Genomic DNA, 19906 nt, shown 5'->3' on the forward strand with positions numbered 1-19906 from the left:
CAAGACATGCACTTTCTCTGTGTCCATGACACCTGGAAGGAAAGAAAGGGCCAGGATTCCTGATCGCATAACTAAAGTTACTACTATCTACCTCTGTACTTCCTGTAATGTGATTAGAACAAACACATATTTATCTACTGTGACTTGCAACCAGATACATTCTAAGCTAAATTTGAAGTGTGCTCTCTTCTTTTCTTATATGTGATTAATAAATGTTCACCATAGGAATATTAAAAAAAAAAAAAACACCAACCCACAGCCATTTAAGAGTAGACTAAAAACTGATTGCAGCTGAGACAGTCACCTGTCCTCACTAAACCTGGCCCCTTAGCCATTATGTATGACAGGAAGAAGATCTTGGTCCAGGCTGAGAGATCAAGCAGAGAATTGAAGAGGAGGACCCTGGAGTGAGAGAGATGCAGTCTAATTCCTGACTCTACCACATGCATTTGGACAAATGACTTACTTCCCTTCTCTTTTCTCCTCTCAAGTGAGGATCCCCCAATAGTGCTTTACTTCGTAGAGGTCAGTGGAATAATTAAGAAGGTGCATGTAAAACTCTTGTCCCATAGTAAGGAGGAAATAAATATTTGCTCTTGTTATTAACAATTGCTGTGTGTCTGATAATGAGATAAATGTTATAGGATGGTTTCTTGAACAAAGGTTTCTCTTGGGAGGTGCTGCACACTGTGTCCCTCTCTTGGAGGTTCACAATGCCCCTTGAAGGCTCTGATTACTCCTGGAATAAATGTGTTTCTCTCTCTGTTAAAGTCTGTATCACATTAAAAGTTTGAAGAAACAGTGTTGTAAAAGATGGGCTAGATCCTTGCTACCTCAAAGCAATATTAATATCACTTGGGAACTTGTTAGAAATATAGAGTCTCAGGCCCTACCCAAGACCTACAGAATCAAAATCACCTTTTCACAAGATTCCTGGGGGACTACATGAGACATATGAGCCACAGTCTCAGCTCTCAATGGGGCTCCAAGATCTCATAGACCTAAAGCCAGTGCATAATGTTAGAAGAGGAGGCTAGTGTTTGCTGCAGACTGGGTGTCATGGGGATATAGGGATGAGAAAGAGAATATGTAGCTTGCAAATGCCTAGGAAGGCTTCCTGGAGGAGGTAAGCATAAAGCTGAAAATCAGAAGACAGGTCTGGTGAGAATGGGTGCAAGGAAGGGCACTGCTAGTTTGAAGAGGAACGCAAAGAAAGGTTGGTCCAGTGTAGACTTACGGGCTTGGAAAGGTTCACCCTGACCTCTGCTCTCTAGAGAGGAGGCTCTGCTCTAGCCTGTCAACCAGTTATCTAACTTAGGACCATTCTGTGTTGGCCCTTGTGGTCTTAGAGGCCCTTAGAGTCATGCCCAGGAACTGCAAAGATTGTAACTAAAAAGCCTCCATTTTGGCTGAGAGCAGAACATCCTTTGGTTCCAAGATACTCCTGGTCCTGGGCTGAGAAGCCTCTTTCTCTAGGTTTCTGCTGTTATAGGCATCGGCATGTGATTTGCATCATAACAACATTTACCATGTATTGAACACTTGCTATGTGCTGGCACTTTTCACATATTATCTCTGATCTGCACAATGACTATGTAAGTCTTATTTATTCTTAAGTGTAGCTCACTAGAGGTTAGGGCCTTTATGCTTCCCAGACCCTCTGACCAATGCTGAGGAAGATGGGACAAAGTTCCTTCATTTGGGCCATCCCCAGCTATTTTTCTTGGCAACCCTGAAGTTTCAGTTCTTTAGATCTCTCCAGGGACAGTTCAGATCTCTCCTGGATCTTCTAATATTGTTAGAGGCTCAGCGGTGATGAAACTTGGGACTGATTTGTTTTGGTGCTTTCAATTATCTGTACCCTCATCCCTACTTTATTCTGGGTAAAAGAATAGCAAGGCCAGGGATATTGTGGGTTTTTAGTGGACTCCTAAAGGTCATTAATCCGCATCTGTTTATTAGGGACTGGTTACTAAGAATCCCTTTAAAGGATTATTTGCAAGAGTTGTTTTCATTGGCATGCTGGTTTTAGGCTTCTGTTAAATAATGCCCTGGTGAGTGAGTTGGAGGGAGACATCATTGTGTACTGGAAAACAAGTTAATCAAAGGTACTGGTGCAGACAGAGTTGGATTAAGAAGCAGGTAATCAGGGCAGTGGTCCAGTTTCAAGAGGGGCTAAAACATCACTGGACAGAGAAGACGACTGAGAAAATTGTGTTGGCCAGATCATCTCTCAGAAAGATTCCAGCATATGGTTGGAAGGAATATCTGGACAAGTTGCTTTGGTGGGGGTAGGGGCATACTGCCATAGCAGTAGAAACTCACTCAATTGCCTTCTGGGTAAGTGGGGTTTCATTACCTGATGGAACTTGTCTAGTGGAGCTGAGTTCCCTGAATGTTAGGAAAGAGGCTTCAGTGATAGAGAGGGCTCTTAATAAACTTGTTCACGCATTTATTCATTGCATTAATCATTCATTCAGTCATGTGTTCATTAAGTCTTTATATGGCTCCTACTTTGAGCCATGTACTATTGTAGATGCTGGGGATAAAAAAATGACCATAATGGATAAGGTTCTGGTCTCTCAAGAACATTCTTGGGGAGATGGAGGCACACAATAAACAAATAAATGAATAATTTTGTGATTTCAGGTTTCACTAAGGGGTGGGCTGGCCAATGGCCTCTAAACTGGCTTTTTATGGAGATTGTTCAAACAGAGATAAAGATGAGTCCCTCCACCAATCAGGTCATTTCTCTTGGGAATTTGAACTAGAGACATGGGCAAAGTTGGTCAGCATGGAGCTGCAGGAAAAAGAAAAATCTCATCCCTCTCCTGTCAGGTCTACCATGGTCCATTACAATAACAACTTCCACCATTTTGGAAGTAATAGGGAGACCTTCAGCCCATCCTTCCCCTCCCTTTCTCTCTACCCAGTAGGAGTGAATGTTGGATAAATCTCAGTATGGCTCACTCAGCTGCTTCTTCAAGTTCTGGCTGCAGAGTGGTCCTGTTGGAAGGCTCTTGCTTGCCATAGTGAAATGACCTTTTCTGCATCCCTCCAGGGTCTCTTCTTGCTGAGCTGGTGTGGGGTGGGTCAGCAGGGGAGCCCATACTGTGTTCTGGGAAGCTCCATTGTATAGACCTGGGGGGAAGTAGTAGAATCCCTACGTCTCGTTACAAGTCTATGCTGTGCTTTCTAGCCCAGATTTACCACCTCTGAGTCTGGTACCTTCATCCTATCTTGATTCCTGTGACTCTTTCTCATTGGGATCAAAACCCTCAGGGGGAAGAGATGTGACTGGAAAGAAACTAGGAGACTTCAGTGGGACCAAAATGTTGGACAGAGAGGCAAGACAGAGAGAGAGAGAGAGACAGAGAGGCAAGACAGAGAGAGAGAGAGAGAGAGAGAGAGAGGCAAGACAGAGAGAAAGAGAGAAGAGTTATGGTAGTGATAACTCTCTAAAGGGAAGATATGAGAACATTCCGCAGTTCAGGGGGGTGACAAGTAACTCAACTGCTAGGATTGTTCTTGGAATGGGAACCACCCCCGCATTCCCTGATTATGCTCCTGCCTTGGTAAGGTCTGCCTGGCCAGTTGCCCTAGTTCCCCGGAGATGCCCACCTCTGTTCCTGTAGGTACCTCCTTGAAACAAGCTTCCTTACTTGTGTTAGCTTGAGTGAGTTTTTGGCAACCAGAGGAACCTAGCATGGAATGAAAGGGATTAATATACAGCCCTTCTTCATCCCTAGAGATTCAGTGTGCTTCAACCACCAAACATTTTTTGAAGCCCTAGCATATGCCAGGTTCTCTGCTAGACCTTGAGAAGAAAAGACCTAATATTTATAGTGTTTTCTGTGTATTAGGCACTTCTCCAAGCATGGCATTACTCTTCTCATCCTCAATCCCATAAATAAAATTATTCTTATTTACAGATGAAGAAACTGAGGCACAGAGTTTAAGTAATATGCTCAAGCTCTTGCAGCTAGCAGGGGTAATGCGTCTTCATTTGGATTGCACCAGAGCAGCTCCTGAGACAAGGATTTAAGTGCAAGTAGAGAAGCCAAGGTGAGGGAGTAGGGGAAGGCTACTGGAATTGTATTATCAAGTACAGTTTTTTATGTGTCAACTAGGTTGGGCTAAGGGATGCTTAATAGATAGAAGCTAAAACATTAGTTCTAGGTGTGTCTATGGGGGTTGTTTCGAGAAAAGATTAGCATTTGAATCTATAGACCAAGTAAAGATGTGCCCACCAGTGTGTGTGGGCATCATCCAATCCTTTGAGGACATATTTAACACAAAAAGTGGAGGAAGGGCAAATTTGTTGTCTTTCTGCCTGAGTTGGAACATCCGACTTCTCCTGCCCTTGGACATTGGCACTCTTTGTGCTTGGACTTTTGGACTCAAACTGAATTACACTATTGGCTCTCCTGGGTCTCCAGCTTGTAGATGGCAGATGGTGTGACTTTCCAGCGTCCATAATCACATAAGCTGATTCCTATAATAAATATCCTCATATAGATAGAGACAGAGGTTGATAGAGATCTATATCTATAGACTTTTTCTATCACCATCTATTGGGAGACATAGATACATCTATTGGTCCTATTGGTTCTGTTTCTCTGGGGAACTCCTGTTCTCCATTACCTCCAGGGTCTCTTCTTGCTGAGCTGGTGTGGGGTGGGTCAGCAGGGGAGCCCATGCTCTGTTCTGGGAAGCAAGTACATCACCAATACATCAAGCCAGCTCCCTCTGTGGGCAAGTGGGGCTTGATCAGGGCTGAAGAAGCTCTGGGAGGGGGGTAGAACACATGTCAGAAATCTCCTACCTGAGGGATGAGAGAATTAGAGATCTCTATATTCATTTCTGGCAGGCACTGGTTGAGTGCTGCTCCTGGGTGGGGGTGGGGGTCAAGAGGGGGACATTTGTTCACTGACTTCCTCCCAGCCCTACAGGTAGCAAAGCAGACTCAGTGATGAAGCAGACGCCCTCAAGTGAAGATGTGCAGGTGTTGGCAGGAGGAAGTGGTAAAAGCAGGAATGTGTGGGGTGGGACAGCAGTGGCAGTAGGTGGACCTAGAATTTGAACCCAGGTGGCCTGGCAGGAGATCTGCACCCTTGACCACTGTGCTATGTGACTAAGGAGCTTCCTTCCTTTGAGGAGCTCACTGTCGGGGAGCCAGGTAAGAATCCCAACTGCCTTCTCACCAGATGGTTGGTTCAGACTTTGATGGGATGGGAGGGAACACTGGGTGGGAGGAGGTGGAAGCTGTGGGATCAGGGTAGGGGCTCCGGGAAGCTTCTCTGAGGAAGTGACCTTGGGGCTGGGGATGAACAGGATGAGCTAGGAAGTGAGAAAGGTGCAGAGAAAAATATCCCAGCTGCAGCTGAAAGGTAAGAAGGCATGGCAGTGTTTGGGAGGTGAGGTATGAAGTTGGCAAGAGCAGAGAGGTCAGGCTGAAATTGCAGGTTAGTGCCAGAGTGGACAGAATGACAGCAGTAGCAACAGTAGCAGTGCTGAGTGTATTCACTGAGGACTCACTCTGTGACAGGATTTTCAGGTAGATAATCTCCCTTAATCCTCCCCTTCTCCAGCTGCAGGTCACTCTTTAATTCCCATTGTGCAGAAGTGGAAGGTGGGGCTCAGTGAGAGATTAGGTGATTTCTGAGGTCCTGCAGCTGTCAGGGGGCCTTGTTAGAGCTGGAACCCAGATGGGCTGGCCTGTGAGCTCCCTCTCTTACTCTTAACCATAGTGATGCACCATTGCAGGGCCTTGTAGTTCATAAAAGAGATCTGAACGTGACTTTTTCCACCTGGGGACTGATTTAAGAGACTTTTCTTAAAGTGGTGGGGCAACAAGACATTGTGACCAACTAAATATGGGGAGAGGATGGGTGACCCCAAGGTGGTGCTGTGGTCCCAAGCATGAGGTCCTCCCACTTGGCAGGGTTTGGGGTAAGTTCTGCACAGCATTCCCTGCCAGGCAAGGGAGCCCCGAATCCCATAGCTGGAAACAATGCCTCGGTGCCAGTGGGCGAAAGACAACAGCTGCCCGGATTGCCAGATACAAATGAGATGAGCTGTCATCCCCTGGGGACTTCCCTGCTTCTAGAGGGACACAGGAGGGATCCCTGGGTGGTGCAGCGGTTTGGCGCCTGCCTTTGGCCCAGGGCACGATCCTGGAGACCCGGGATCGAATCCCACATCAGGCTCCCGGTGCATGGAGCCTGCTTCTCCCTCTATGTCTCTGCCTCTCTCTCTCTCTCTCTATCAGAAGTAAAAAAAAAAAAAAAAAAAAAAAAAAAAAAAAAAAAAAAATTAGAGGGACACAGGAGGCTTGAAGAAAATCCCCCGGCCAGAGGAAGGGGCTGCGGAGCTGGAGAACCTCAGGTCTGTCTTCCCATGTGACTGTGTTTGTACACACCGGCTGGAGAGTGTTGGTGATGCTCAAGGCATTTTCAGCAGAGAGAGGGGAAGAGGATGTGGGGCTTAGGACTGGACCCACAAAAAATTGATGTTTATTTGTTTTTCAATTCTGTCTTGACCTAGTTTTGAGGCCCTGGCTAGAGGCTGGTCAGTTTTTCTTCTTGAGCAGATAATTAAGTTCACACTCCAAGTAGTTCCCTTATCGGGCTTCATGCCCCAGGGTCACTATGCACCTGCCCTAATCAAGCCAGGGCCAGGTACCAGACAACTAGAGAGGGCCTCTGTGCCCCAAAGCACCCCATAAATTACTCAAATTAGCCAACTTCCAGGGAGCCCAAGAAAACAAGATAACCCCATTCTGCTTGCCATAGGGAAGCTGTCCCTACAGCAGCTCCAGCTCATGTTGCCCTGTCCCTGGACACAACCCTTACCTGGCCTTGCATGGTGGCCTCTTCCTGTTTGGAGCTGTAACAAAGACCTCTCTGCCTGTCATCTATCCAAGTGTCAGTATGTTGTGTCCTGCCAGTAAGAGAATGGTGATATCCTCTACAACTCTCTCTGGGCTTGAATCTCTGGTTCTGCCACTTAATCACTGAGTGATCCTGGGAAAAGCGCCTCACCTGTCTGAAGCTCAGTGTTCTCATCCATGAAATGGGATCAGTAATCTATGTCATGAATGGGCTGAGGAGAGGAGTCGATGGACTGATGCAGACAGTCTCTGGCATATGTTAACTCCTTCAGAGGGCTGTTTGGGCATGAGAAAGCAGGTCTGGGGAAGCATTTGGGGCTTGGAGTTTGGTGTCGGCAGAGAGACTTCCCAATGACCTGGAAATCCCAGAATAAGAATCTATTTCAACCATCAGGAAGACCCTGGCCACTTCCTGCCTTGTAAATACCAGCAAATGAGATTCTCTGGAGGGTGGAGGATGTCTTGGGAGGCTTGGGGGAGGTGCTCAGATAAACAAACTATCTGCGCTGTGTGTGTCCATTGCTTTCTTGGCCTTGCACACCTCTCGGCCCACAAATTCCAGAACACAATTAAGTGTGCCTCTTCAACTTCAGAGATGCTTATGCTACAGGACAGGAAGCACACCACCTCCAAATGGCTGTTGTGGGGGGAGACACTGCAAGGAAGAGCCTAGAGCCCCCTCCACCTCCATCCCACTGTCTCCTTCCCCCATGCAAGCTGTAGCAGGAAAGCCCCGTGAGACCGTCAAAATGAAAAACACCAGCCTGTTTTCCACACATGGGGGGATGTCAGTGCGTCCGGAATCAGCTATTTTGCAACCTGTTTGTCCGGGATCTTATATCTAAATTATGTTCCTCAAAATTTAATAAATGAGGTTTAATAGAATGCACTCAGGCGGCACTGATGAAATCTGTCGCGGAAAATATTGCGATTTCATTGTTTTTATATAACCTCCTTGGAACCTGCTTCATATTATTTCTGCGCCTCCCCCTTTCCTTCCCATTTTCAGGTTTTTAAGTTTTTAGCTTAGCTGTGGAGTCCGGGGAGGCCCCTGGAGAGTGATTCCCTCTTTCTTTCTCTCCTCCATTACCCACAGCGAGGAGGGGCTGGATGCCTTGGTCTAACCCTTGCCAGGAGTAAACGAAGTTGTAAACGGTTGTTTTTAAAAATAGTTGGTTTCAGATGAAAAATTTCTGTATTCAATTTCTCCTGTACTAGAAAGCCACAGGAGCACATTTCCTCCAGGGAAAGACATTGGATATTTCAGCATTGGTATGCAACCAGTCACCAATGTCTTGGCAATCCTGTGCTGGAAGGAAGAGAGGAGGTTATCTCACCCAGACACAGAGAGTCACCTGCTCTGTGCTGGGCACTGTGCATTAGCTTTACTTGATGTTTAATCCTTATGACAACCTGAAGTAGGTCCTCTCATTGTCACCAGTTACTGAAAAAGAAATTGGGGCTCAGAGAGGTTTAGCTACTTGCTCAAGTCACACAGCACCAAGTCGTGGAGGCAGGATTTTAACTGAACTTGGCCTGAATTATTCAAAGCCTTAGCTTCCTGACAACACTGCCTTCTACCGTCTCATTTTTTAGAGAGGGAAACTGAGGCCCAGGAAGGTGAAGCATGGGTTTGTGATGAAGAACCTAGGTTCTAGAGGTCAAATTCACCCTGTATCTCTCACCTGGAGTGCATTACCCTCCCTGATTCTCAATTTTCACATTTGTGACATGGATGGTTACGGGGAGTTGGAGAAAATCGATGTAATGTACTTACATGCTTGTCATGGAGAGGATGCTCAGTCAATATTTATTTTGAAAAGCAGTGACTGGCTCAAGGTCCATCAGAATGACATGTGGCCACAAGTAACTGAAGACTTGACATCTCGGTTAGGGGTTTGACTTGGCCCGTGAAGCAGGAAGCTTGCTGTCAGACCCTCAGGATTTTATCTGAGAGCACATCTCTGGGACCCAGGCTCCCTCTGTCTTCCTGCTCTGCCGTTTGCCATCTCATGGCATGGCTCCCTTCCTCATGGTTGCATGATGGCTGCTCCCACACCCTCATGCATCACATCCATGACCTGGGCCAGAGGGGAGAGCAAGCAAGGTCCCAGGAGGGTTGCTGATAGACCCCTCATCATGGGGACACGAGCGAGAGCGGGAGCCAGTTTTCTGCCTTCCAGTCCAGCCTTTCTTTTGTGCCAAGCGATCTTGCCAATGAGGATTTTATGTTTACATAAATGAAAGCCTCTGGTTTTAAAGTCCAGACCTTATCTTCAAAGAAATAGGCCAGAGGATGTGACAGAGGCTGGAGGACAAAGTCATCTCAGGGGCAATGCCAGCCTCAGGCAAAATCATTAGAGAACCCTTCTCTCCGCCTGTTTTTCAGACCTGGAGCTCTGTGGTGCACACTCAGTGCCCCGGACGGCCCCTACCCCACTCCTGGGCCCCACGACCCGATCAAGTGTTGTCCACTTCTGTCCTGTGTCCTCATCCCGTGGAACTCTGCCTGCTGCTCTCACAGGGTCTCCCCAGTCCCACACCCCTGTGGGCATCAGCGACATTGAATGAATCAGTACATGAGCTCATTTGATAAGTGAACTTTGCAAGTTCACATGAGGGGCTCTCCTCTGAAAGGGCATTTTAACAGGGGCCTCCTGCTGATAGTTCCCTCATGCAGGGACTGAGTCTTCTAAGCAAGGTTGTGATTCAGACACAGGTACTTGGAGTGGGAGAGACATTTGGGGAAGCCTCTAAGGATTTTCAGGGTCTCTTGTCTCCTGGTGAACTTCGGCTTGTTGCCCAACTTGTTTCTGGCTGGGAGGTTGGGACAGGATCTGTAGGGGCTTTGCTCTCCAGGGGGCACCTGATCTGGAAAGGGGTGGGACTAGAGGTATTGCCTGCAATGGTCTCCAGGGTTGTGTGGGTGCAAGGGTGCATGAGAAGCTGGGAGACTTTAATGGAGGCCTCAGCCACACTGAGCACCAGTCAGGTTGAGGGGTTGAGGTGTGGACTCATGTAGTTGTGTCTCCCAGGATGGTAGTGTGTCTTTCCTTACATGACCCTGCCACAAGCACGTGGCAGGATTGTTATGTGCACACCCCTGTCCCCCCATTTGCTCAGACACTTCTAGTGGGAGTCCTCTCAGGAGGATATGGGACATTTGGTGGAGATGGATCTTTAAAATATTTCACCATGTATTTCTTAATGTAGCAGTTGCCAGCAAGGACTCTAGAATCTCCTCCCTTGGCTCAAATTCCCTTCACATCATGTATTGCCTGGCCTTGGGGACAGTCATAAAGGTAATCTCATCTGACTGTTGTAGGTTTTGAGTAAGATAATATACATCTTTTAGCACCTAATACACACTAAGTGTATTAGGTTGGTTTGTAATAGCAGCTAGCAATGCCTTCTTACCTCACACAAGGTATAACATGCCAGAAACTGCTTTCCTCTCTATTTGCACCTACTGATTTGTACTAGAGGCTTCTAGAAAAACTAATTCCATCAGCCCCAATGGCTGGTATTCAGACACACCAAGAATCACACACACACCAAGAATCAGCATGGAGTGGGGAGAGGAGGCTCAATGAGAAGAGACTATAAAGTAACAAAGAGGTCTCTGTTCCAGTGAATCCACCAGTAGGGAAAACATTCATGGGCATAGTGACCGAGTCCTAACCCAAAGTCCTGGGAGTTGGAGGAAAGACTACCTGGGACACACACACGTGCTCTTCCTTTAGTCATCCCGGATTTGGCACTGTTGAGAGAAGAAGGCTATGCAGTCTTGCGAAGTAGGATAGTGCTATGGTCCCAAGCATGAGGTCCTCCCATGTGGCAGGGTTTGGGGTAAGTTCTGCACAGCATTTCCTGCCAGGCAAGGGAGCCCTGAGTCCCACAGCTGGAAACAGTGACTTGGTGGCAGTGGGGGAAAGACAACAGCTGACTGGAGTGCCAGATACAAATGAGATGAGCTGTCATCCCCTGGGGACTCCCCCACTTCTAGATGGAGATAGGAGCCTTGAAGAAAGTCGGGGGGTCTTTCCCCGGCCAGGGGAAGGGGCTGCAGAGCTGGAGAACCTCAGGTCCGTCCTCCCACGTGACCGTGTTTGTACACACCAGCTGGAGAGTTCTGGTGATGCTCAGGTGACCCCCACACCACGCAGCGTATCATTACATGCAAAGTTAACACAGAACAGCCTGAGCAGAGAAATACCAGGGGGAATTTATAGCAGAGGAGTCACGGGGACGGTGGTGGGCTCAGCCTCGCTGCCTGAGGACACGGGGAGATGGATTGTGGCTCTAAAGCTCCGCAACAACGCCGGCTGGGGCAGTCCCTTTACCTCTCTTTCTTCCTTGCTCGAAAGTGCCTTTTCAGACCTAGCTGTCAAGTCCCTTCCCCTGCCATCTCTCTGCAGGAAATCACAGCCCTCCTCCAGCACGGGTGTTCCGTCTCTCAGCAATTCTTAGCTGCTTAGAATGTGAACAGAAAGGGAAAATGCAATTTAAAAAAAATATACGTGGCTGTAACTGATTTATTAATAGCCCATAATGCTGGTAATAGGCGATCTATAAGTCTGTTCTTAAGAATTTATAGGGCAAATATTCCAGAACCATATTAAAGACACCACTCATAAGTGCCTGTGAGCCTCAATCTATTAACTTAGGTGGTAGGAGAATACCATTATCTGTAGGAAAACAGAGATCCAGCCCCCAGCTCTGATTTCCTCAGATGCTCCAAAAAGCACACAGTAAGTAACCAAATTGTGTGACATGCCGGAGGCGGAAGTATTCTGTGCATAGCAATCAGATGTTGACTTTCTTAATATGTGTGTGTGCTTTTCAGAAAGAGCCTGGGCTTGGGGGAGTGCAGGGGGAGGGGTCGTGAGGTCTTGGCTGGTGCGGGTGGGACGGGAGAGCAGCAGAGGCTGGGAATCAAGTGAGGCTTTAGAGCCTTTGTTCTTTTTTTCTTTATTCACTGATACTTCAAATAATTCTGAATATAAAAGTAAACCATGCTCACTGTTGAATATTTGACAAATATTGTCAAGTGTTAAAAAAAAAAAAAAGGAAAACAATGACCCATAATTCAACCATGGATGACCTCCTTTTAAATCTTTGTGCCTGGGGCACCTGGGTGGCTCAGTGGTTGAGCGTCTGCCTTTGGGTCAGGTTGTGATCCCAGGATCCTGTGATTGAGTCCCGCATGGGTCTCCCCACAAGGAGCCTGCTTCTCCACCTCTCTCTGTGTGTCTGTCATGAATAAATAAATAAAATCTCTCTTTTTTAAAAAAAAAAAATCACTGTTCCTGGGGCGCCTGGGTGGCTCAGTTGGTTAAGCATCTTCCTCTGGCTCCGGTTGTGATTCCAGGACCCTGGAATCGAGTTCCAGGGAGCTCCTTGCTCAGTGGGGAGTCTGCTTTTCCCTCTCCCCCTCCCCTCTGCTCATGCCCTCTCTCTCCTCTCTCTCTCTCTCAGATAAATAAATAAAATCTTAAAAAAAAAAAATCACTCTTCCATACAGAATAGGGTGGATAGGTCACTTGCACCTGGATTCCTAGGAATTGGAGGCAGAGACCTCATTAAAAGTTATTTCCAGGCCCCTCCCAAATCTACCGAATCAAGACTATGTGGAAGTGGGGCTTTGGCATCTGTAGTGTTAGCAGGTGATTTCCAGGTGATGGTGAGTGAGGCACACAGAAGCTTGAGAACCTTGCTCTTTTTAACTGATAATAACCTGAGTACAGTTACCGAATGGCAACTCTTAAATTAGTGAAATAAAAATCACCTAGGGATAGCACTGTTTGCAATCACTGATGGGTGAAAACCATCTGAATGTCCACCAGCTGAAGAATGAATAAGAAAGATGTGGTCTTTCCATGCCATGCAATATTATTCAGTCATAAAAAGGAATGAAACACTGATTCCTGCTTCCTGCTACCACATGGATGAACCTTGAAAACGTTATGTGAAGTGAAAGAAGACAGACAGGAAACAATGAATATTGTAGGTTCCATTTATACAAAATAACCAGAGTGGGCAGATCCATAGAATCAGAAAGCCAGGGGCTGAGGGGAGGGGGAAATGGGATGTTGGTTTCCTTTCAATGGGTAAGGAGTTTCCTTTTGGGGTGATGGATGTATTTTGGTACTAAATAGACGTAGTGGTTGCATGACATTGTGGATGTGCTAAGAGCCACCATACTTTAAAATGGTCAATTTCATGTTACGTGAATTTTACTTCAATGAAAAACAATCGCTTGAGGAAATGAAAAAAAAAAATCTGATTTCCTGGCTCTGTCCCCAGAGATTTTGCTTTAGGTTATTTGGGGCAGAGCCCAGGATTCTGAATTGTAAAAGGAGACAGCAGCAGGTACTTATAATGCGAGACCAGGTTTGGGTACCCCTAGCTGAGCTGGAATTATAGCCATACAAATCTAGAATGAAGACAGGACCTATCAAAAATGGAAGCCACCTGCAAAACCATAGTCTCCTTTTTTCCTCCCTTGCCCATTACTTAGATCTCTGGTATGGACTTAATATTTGTGTCCCTTCCCCCAAAATTAATATATTGAAGCTTTAACCCCCAATGTGGCAGTATTTGAAGGTGTAGTCCTAGGTAGGTAATTAGGCTTAGATGAAATCTTGAGGGTGGGGCCTCCATAATGGGATTGATGTATTCTTAGAAGTGGAAGAGACAGGAGTTCATTCTCTGTGTGCCATATGAAGACCTATTAAGAAGGCAGGCCATCTGTATGCCAGGAAAAGAGTCCTCACCAGGGGCCAAATCTACTCATGCCTTGCTCTTAGATTTCCCAGCCTCCAGAATTGCGAGGAATGAATGTCTATTGTTGAAGCCACCTAGCCTATGGTATTTGTCAAAGCAGCCCAAGGAGGCTAACAGTCTTTTTTTTTTTTTTTTTAAGATTGTATTTATTTTAGGAAAAGAGGCTGCACATACATGCATAAGTTGGGGGTGGGGGAGGAGCAGAGGGAGAGGGAGGGGAAAGAATCTCAAGCAGACTCTCCACAAGCCCAATGCAGGCTCAATCTCTTGACCCTGAAATCATGACCTGCACTTAAACCAAGAGTCAGATGCTTAACCAAATGAGCCACCAGGCACACCCCAAGCTAAGAGTCCTTTAAGGCTGACTTCTACACTGCCTTCCTGGGGTGCCCTCCTTCTCCTCAACCTGTCCAGATTTACCCTAAACCTCAGCTCAAGTGCCGACTTGCCAAGACTTCTAGAGCAGCCTCCTCCCTTCCAGGGCTTGGGTGTTTCTTTACCACCCTCAGAATTCAGCACATTATGTTAAGTCTTCACTAGCTTTTGCTTCTTTCTGATCCAGTTCTGGCTGCATGTGCTTTTCATCCTATACTACTTTCACTTTTGTTCATTTTTTTTTAAAAAAAATATTACTTTCTTACTTTATTTGGGGTAAGAATTCATCTGTTTCCCTCACTCAATTCTGAGCTTCTCTAGGGCAGGGTTCCTGCCCCAGGTTTCCCATTGAGCCCCCATGTATCCCAGCGACCCCTTTTCTGTAAGGCTCACGCTCAGTCAGCAGACCACTTTTCTTTCCTCAATTCCTGCAGTAATAACAAGTGATAAAAAAAAAAAAAAAAAAACAAGAGTATTAACGGTGTGGTTTATTGAGCTTGCATGTCCCAGGAGGCATTGTGTCAGTTCTGCACACAAAACTTCTCCTCAGATCCTTAAGACAAACTTACAAAGATATTTTTACATTAAGGAAACTGAAGCTGAGGAAGCAGTTTGTTCGAAGATAGCAAAATCAGCAATGAGGCAGAGCTTGACCTTGAACTCAACTTTGACTCTCGAGTCTGCTTCTAACTGCTACCCATCATTGTCTTCTATGGTCATTCCTTGTGCCTCAGTTGGGTCCTATGGTTTCCCCAGCCAGCACACTTTGCAAGGCAATGAGTAAAGTCTTAAGACACCCCAAGGAGAAAGATTGGGATGAAATCCCTGCATAACATTGGAGATTGATTTCTGCTCTTAGTTCCTACACCTGTTGTTCATGACCAGCACCCACTTTACTTCACAAGTTACTTCTGTAAATGGGAGTAACCTCCCCCACTGGAGACAGTATGGCAGGGCCATAATTGGAAGCTCTGCTCTACCCCTGACCAGGGGTGGACCTGTGCCCTTAGCAAGGTCCATGACCCACTCGCTAGAATTTGATTCTGAGCAGAGGGACAAGGCACCTGGAAGTCAAGGCTCTATTTCCATCCCAGCAGTGGCTTTGTGCCCAGATTCTATTCCTTGGCTCCCTGGAGCATCTTTAGTTCATTCTCAAGGCCCAACCCAACCTCAGATTGATTTCTTGAGTTCTGACATCGTTCCAATAAACTCCCTTGTTGTTTGAGTTAGCCATAGGCTGTCTCTGTCACTCACGACCAATGAGCCCTGGCCTATTCAGAAAAGTAGTGTGTAAACCGGGTGCCCATGGCAGAAGCACCCAATTCAGTTTGAAGGGGTCAGGGAGCATCTTGGAAGATGTGACATCTGAACTGAATCTTGGAGGATGAGCAGGAAGGATTGAGCTATATAGAAGGGGATGGGGCCATGGTGCACAGACCAAGTGAAAAGTATGTTCCCAAATACCAACAATCAGCAGCTCTTAATCAGGCACTTTCTCACTTAGCTGCCACGAGGATCCCTTGAGGCTGCTTCTGCTCCCATTTTATAGCTGAAGCTCAGAGAGGCAGTGTGCTTTGCCCACAGCCACCCAGCTAGTGAATAATAGAGATGGGATTTGAACCTAGATCTTTCTAGAGGTCTGATTTCACAGTAGAGGGTTAGCGGCTGGTCCCCAGAGAGTCCATCAAGAAGCCATTCTTTCTGATCTGTTGGCCTCATCCCTCCTGGGGCAGTGGCCTTCTGGTCATGTGATTCCCATCTCTGGCAATTTCTGAGTCTTCCTAGGAGAGACCTGATCTGCATACATGTGGTTCTAATGGCTGAGATGTTTTTATTCTCCTCTGAAAGAGTTATCACTTACTTCTTTTAAGGAGTGTGGGCAATTAGAGGAGCCAGGCAGCAGGCCCTTGCTAATTGCCTTTGTCTGTGGATCCATGCAGCCTCCCCTGTGGCCAGGGTGGCAAGGCACTGGCCTCTGGGAGGATATGAAGTTGCTGCCAAGAGCAGAGAGAGTGTGGCATGCAGCTAAGGGCAGGGCCAAGAAAGGAAAGGAGGTGTGTGTGTGTGTGTGTGTGTGTGTAGGATGGATGTGGGGGGAACATTGGGATTCTACAGTCTGAATTAATCTCTTCCTAGCTTCTTCCTTTCTTCCTTTCTAATCCTTATCAATTTCTTCACTTATTTTTCTCCTTTTTTTTTTTAAAGATTTTATTTATTTATTCATGAGAGACACAGATAGAGAGAGGCAGAGACATAGGTAGAGGGAGAAACAGGCTCCGTGCGGGGAGCCCAATACAGGACTTGATACCAGGACCCTGGGATCATGCCCTGAGCCTAAGGCAGACACTCAACCACTGAGCCAACCAGGTGCCCCTATTTTTCTCCTTTCTTACACAAATATCGTAAGCTTTTTTGGGGGGAGAAATATTCAGTTAGGAAAACAGGGAAAAAATGGGACCTAAATTCATTATCCCAAACCAGCCATGGTAAACAATTTGTGATCCCCTAGTTTTACATACTCTCTTGTAATCTGCCTTAAAAAAAAAAAAAAAAAAAAAAAAAACTAAGTAATACCTCAGAAATATATTTCTATGGCAAGAATTTTTGTTGGCCACATAGTATTTATTTACTTTTCCAACTGTTTATTGAGTGCTCAGTGTATGACAGGCAGTGTTTTAGATGTTGAGGATGCGTCAGTGAATGAAAAAGGCAAAAATCCCTGCCCTCCAGCTAAAAGCTAAAGTCATCACTGTAGCCCACCAGATAGACCCTCCACGATCTGTCCCTGATGTTTATCCAGTAGCTGACTTTCTCCCTCAGCTCTGCTTGATAGCAGTGGAGGAAGAATGACATCACCTATTTGGATTGGCCAATAAGCCAGGGACCAGGAACCCTTTGAATCCTTCTCTTTCCTTTCTAGTCTAGCTCGACTCGACTCAAACAAAGAAACTCAAGACACAGACCGCAAAATGGACACAGTTCTTATCCTTAGGGAGCTCATAGACATTTAGAGAGCTTAAAAATTTTCCCATTAATAATGTGCTGCAGGGAACACTAGAGGGTCGTGTTGGTGGAAGGTGAGAGAGGCTGTTGGCCTGGAGATGTGGAAAGATGGGCTACATGTGATTCTCCACTAGGGAAACAGCCTGGGAATATTTCTCCCAGAAGAAAGAAAGCTGGACTTGGTTGCTTGTTCATCCCCTAATCCTGAAGTCCTGGGAACACCTTGAACAAAGCATTCTATCTTTCTGAATGCATCTCAAGCCTCCTCTGTAAAATGGGAATGCTGACATGAAGTGCAATAATTTTCCCCAAGTGGGATGGACTTTCTCTCTGGATGACTGCTTCTCATTCAGAAGGCTATCATGCCTTTTCTCCACTACCTCATTTGTTCTGGTTATCATTTATTGAGCACCTACTAAGCACCTGGTATTGTTCAGACACTTTATGGAAGCTATCTCATTTAATCCTGTGAGGTAGGAATGATTACATGTCTTCCTTTAAAGATATGGAATCTAGACCTTAGAAAGTTTGAATAACACATCCAAGGTCACACAGCCAAGAAAGGGAAAAGCCAAAATACTTACACAGGGCTGCTGAGTGCAGAGCAGGTGTGCTTTCTTTCTTGCTAGATCTACTGAAATAACCAGTTCCTTTTATTCGACAACTCTCTCAGGATGAAGTACAAAACTCTTCAGAAAGAGCTTAGCATTGCAAAACCAAGCATCCTGGAATGAAACAGTAAAAAACAAAACAAAACAAAACAAAACAAAAAGACACATTTCAAAAGAACATAACAAGGTTTTTAAAAAATGTGTCTCTTTTCATTGTTTTTCTTTTTTCCTCATTATGAAAGCAATTCATATTCACTGTGGAAATTTGGAAAATACAGAAAAGTATAAAGAAGAAAATAAAAATCACCCTAATCTTATTACAGAAAGAAAATTGCTGTTAACATTTGTTTTATATCCTCCCAGTATTTTTCATATGCCTAAATGTACATATATATATTTTAACATAATTGGGATTGTCCTGCCAAATTGCTTTCTGGAAAGGTTGAGCTAATTTACAGTCCCACCAACAGTGTTTCAGAGTGCTTTCTTCACTCTGGCCAGCATAGAGGTTTTTCTTTTTTGTCTTTTTTTTTTGTGTGTTAAACCTAATTTAATAGGTTTAAAAGGCAGTATCTTATTTCTTCTTGCATTTCTTTGATTACTGAAATGGCTGAGTTTTTTTTTAAAAACTCATAAGCTTATTAGACACATGTATTTATTCTACTGAGAATTGTTTTTCATGTCGTTTTTTCACTATCTTTCACTGGAGCTTCAGTGTTATATTTCTTATTGATTTGTAAGAACTCTTTATGTATGACAGTTTTAAAACTTGTCTGGGGGTAAGTGGAGGCAGGCATACTTTCCTCTTGGGCGTCTATATTTATTATAGTTTCTTTCTAAGAAGTTGGCTGTTTGGCTTCCTAATTTGGCTTGTGATTCTGGGGGCAGCAAAAAACATCTAGGTTTTTTTTTTTTTTTAAATCATCACCAAATACATCATTATTTTCCTTATGATTATAGTTTAAAAAGATAGATTTAAGACTTTACCCTATCACCATATATTGTTCACTAGCCCTAGTTTCTCTAGCATAGTGGTCATCAAAAATAACTGCAAATCAGAATTGCTTGGGGTTTTGTTTTTGTTTTTAATTCTCAATGCCTAAATGATACCCCAAACAAATTAAATCAATCTTAGGGCAGGTGTTGAACCTGGACATCAACTCTTCAAAATCTTTCCAGTTGAGTGCAAAGGGCAGCCACACCTAAGGACCACTGCTTTATTCTCATTTTTCAACCCCGCAATGGGAAGGCTCATTGTAGTCAGTTGGTATAGTGTAGTTAGTAACCAATAGAAATCAGTCTTCTTTCTTGGAGCAGAAAACAGGGTGTGGTGAAGCCAGGCAGATATTGGGGGATGGGAAGGGCACTGTATTCCATGGGGGAAAGTGGATATCCTCTTCAGAAAGATTGAGGGAGAGAGTCTCTCATCTATGCCATTTGGAGAGAAAAGGAAATGCAGAGGGAGGAAAAAGCAGTTCAGAGGACTGGTTTTATTATCTTCATTTTGCTTTCGAAGAAACTGAGCACCAGCAAGGTTAAGTAAGTTGCCCAAACTCACCTAACAATTTGTAGGCTGAGTCTCATGTTCTCATTTTTGATGAATGAGGAGGCACTGGGTATTGTGCCATCTATCCACCCTTAGGAGGGGACTTGATGGGAATCTTTCCTTCCAAGGTCTGGTCTGCATTTTGAACAACTGAGGATGCTGGATAAGTCATATCTCCTTTCTCATTTTTCACATAGGGTGGTTAAGTTCATGAAAACAGTTAAAATTAGTATGCTATTTTTGGTTATTTTTCTCTAGGATTGCCCAAGCCACCAATACTTTCGATGACACAAGAGTTAAAAGTTGGTTATGGGCTATCGTGTTCCATTTTTTTAAGGATGGAGATATCTATAGCTAGGTTGGCAGAGATGAAGGTGACCTTCCTGAGGCCTTACAGAGTCTCAAGCACAATGTCCTGACAGCTGGAGGCCAAATTGGAGCTTATTTGGATGCATGCACTATAATAGGACTTGACTCGATCTTCACAACAGCTGTAAGAAGCAGGTGGCAGCTTTATTCCCATTTTACAGATAAGGAGACTGAGGCACACAGTGTAAGCCACACAAAGCTCAAGGGTCACCCATGCTGGCAAAGAATGGAATAATCTGCCTGCCTGCCCCCCCAACCCAATAGCAGCAGACCTCCAACTGCATATCTTTCACCACCTTTTTCCTCTTTTCATCACCTTCCTAC

General features: G+C 45.2%; 1 long non-coding RNA gene across 3 annotated transcripts; it reads left to right on the forward strand.

Annotated features, from left to right (window-relative positions):
- Positions 1 to 3469: 3469 nt before the first annotated feature.
- LOC112676642 (uncharacterized) lies at positions 3470 to 7718 on the forward strand. 3 transcript variants are annotated; one of them, XR_007406245.1, is made up of 5 exons: positions 3470 to 3631; positions 3933 to 4065; positions 4945 to 5179; positions 6320 to 6387; positions 6795 to 7718. It is a non-coding gene; the product is annotated as an uncharacterized LOC112676642 (long non-coding RNA). The 3 variants fall into 3 exon arrangements; XR_003146642.3 differs by having other exon boundaries at positions 4945 to 5005; positions 5090 to 5179; positions 6320 to 7718; XR_003146641.3 differs by having other exon boundaries at positions 6320 to 7718.
- Positions 7719 to 19906: the final 12188 nt, after the last annotated feature.

This window comes from Canis lupus, chromosome 26 (assembly GCF_003254725.2).
Source record: "Canis lupus dingo isolate Sandy chromosome 26, ASM325472v2, whole genome shotgun sequence".
NCBI classification, from domain to species: domain Eukaryota; kingdom Metazoa; phylum Chordata; class Mammalia; order Carnivora; family Canidae; genus Canis; species Canis lupus.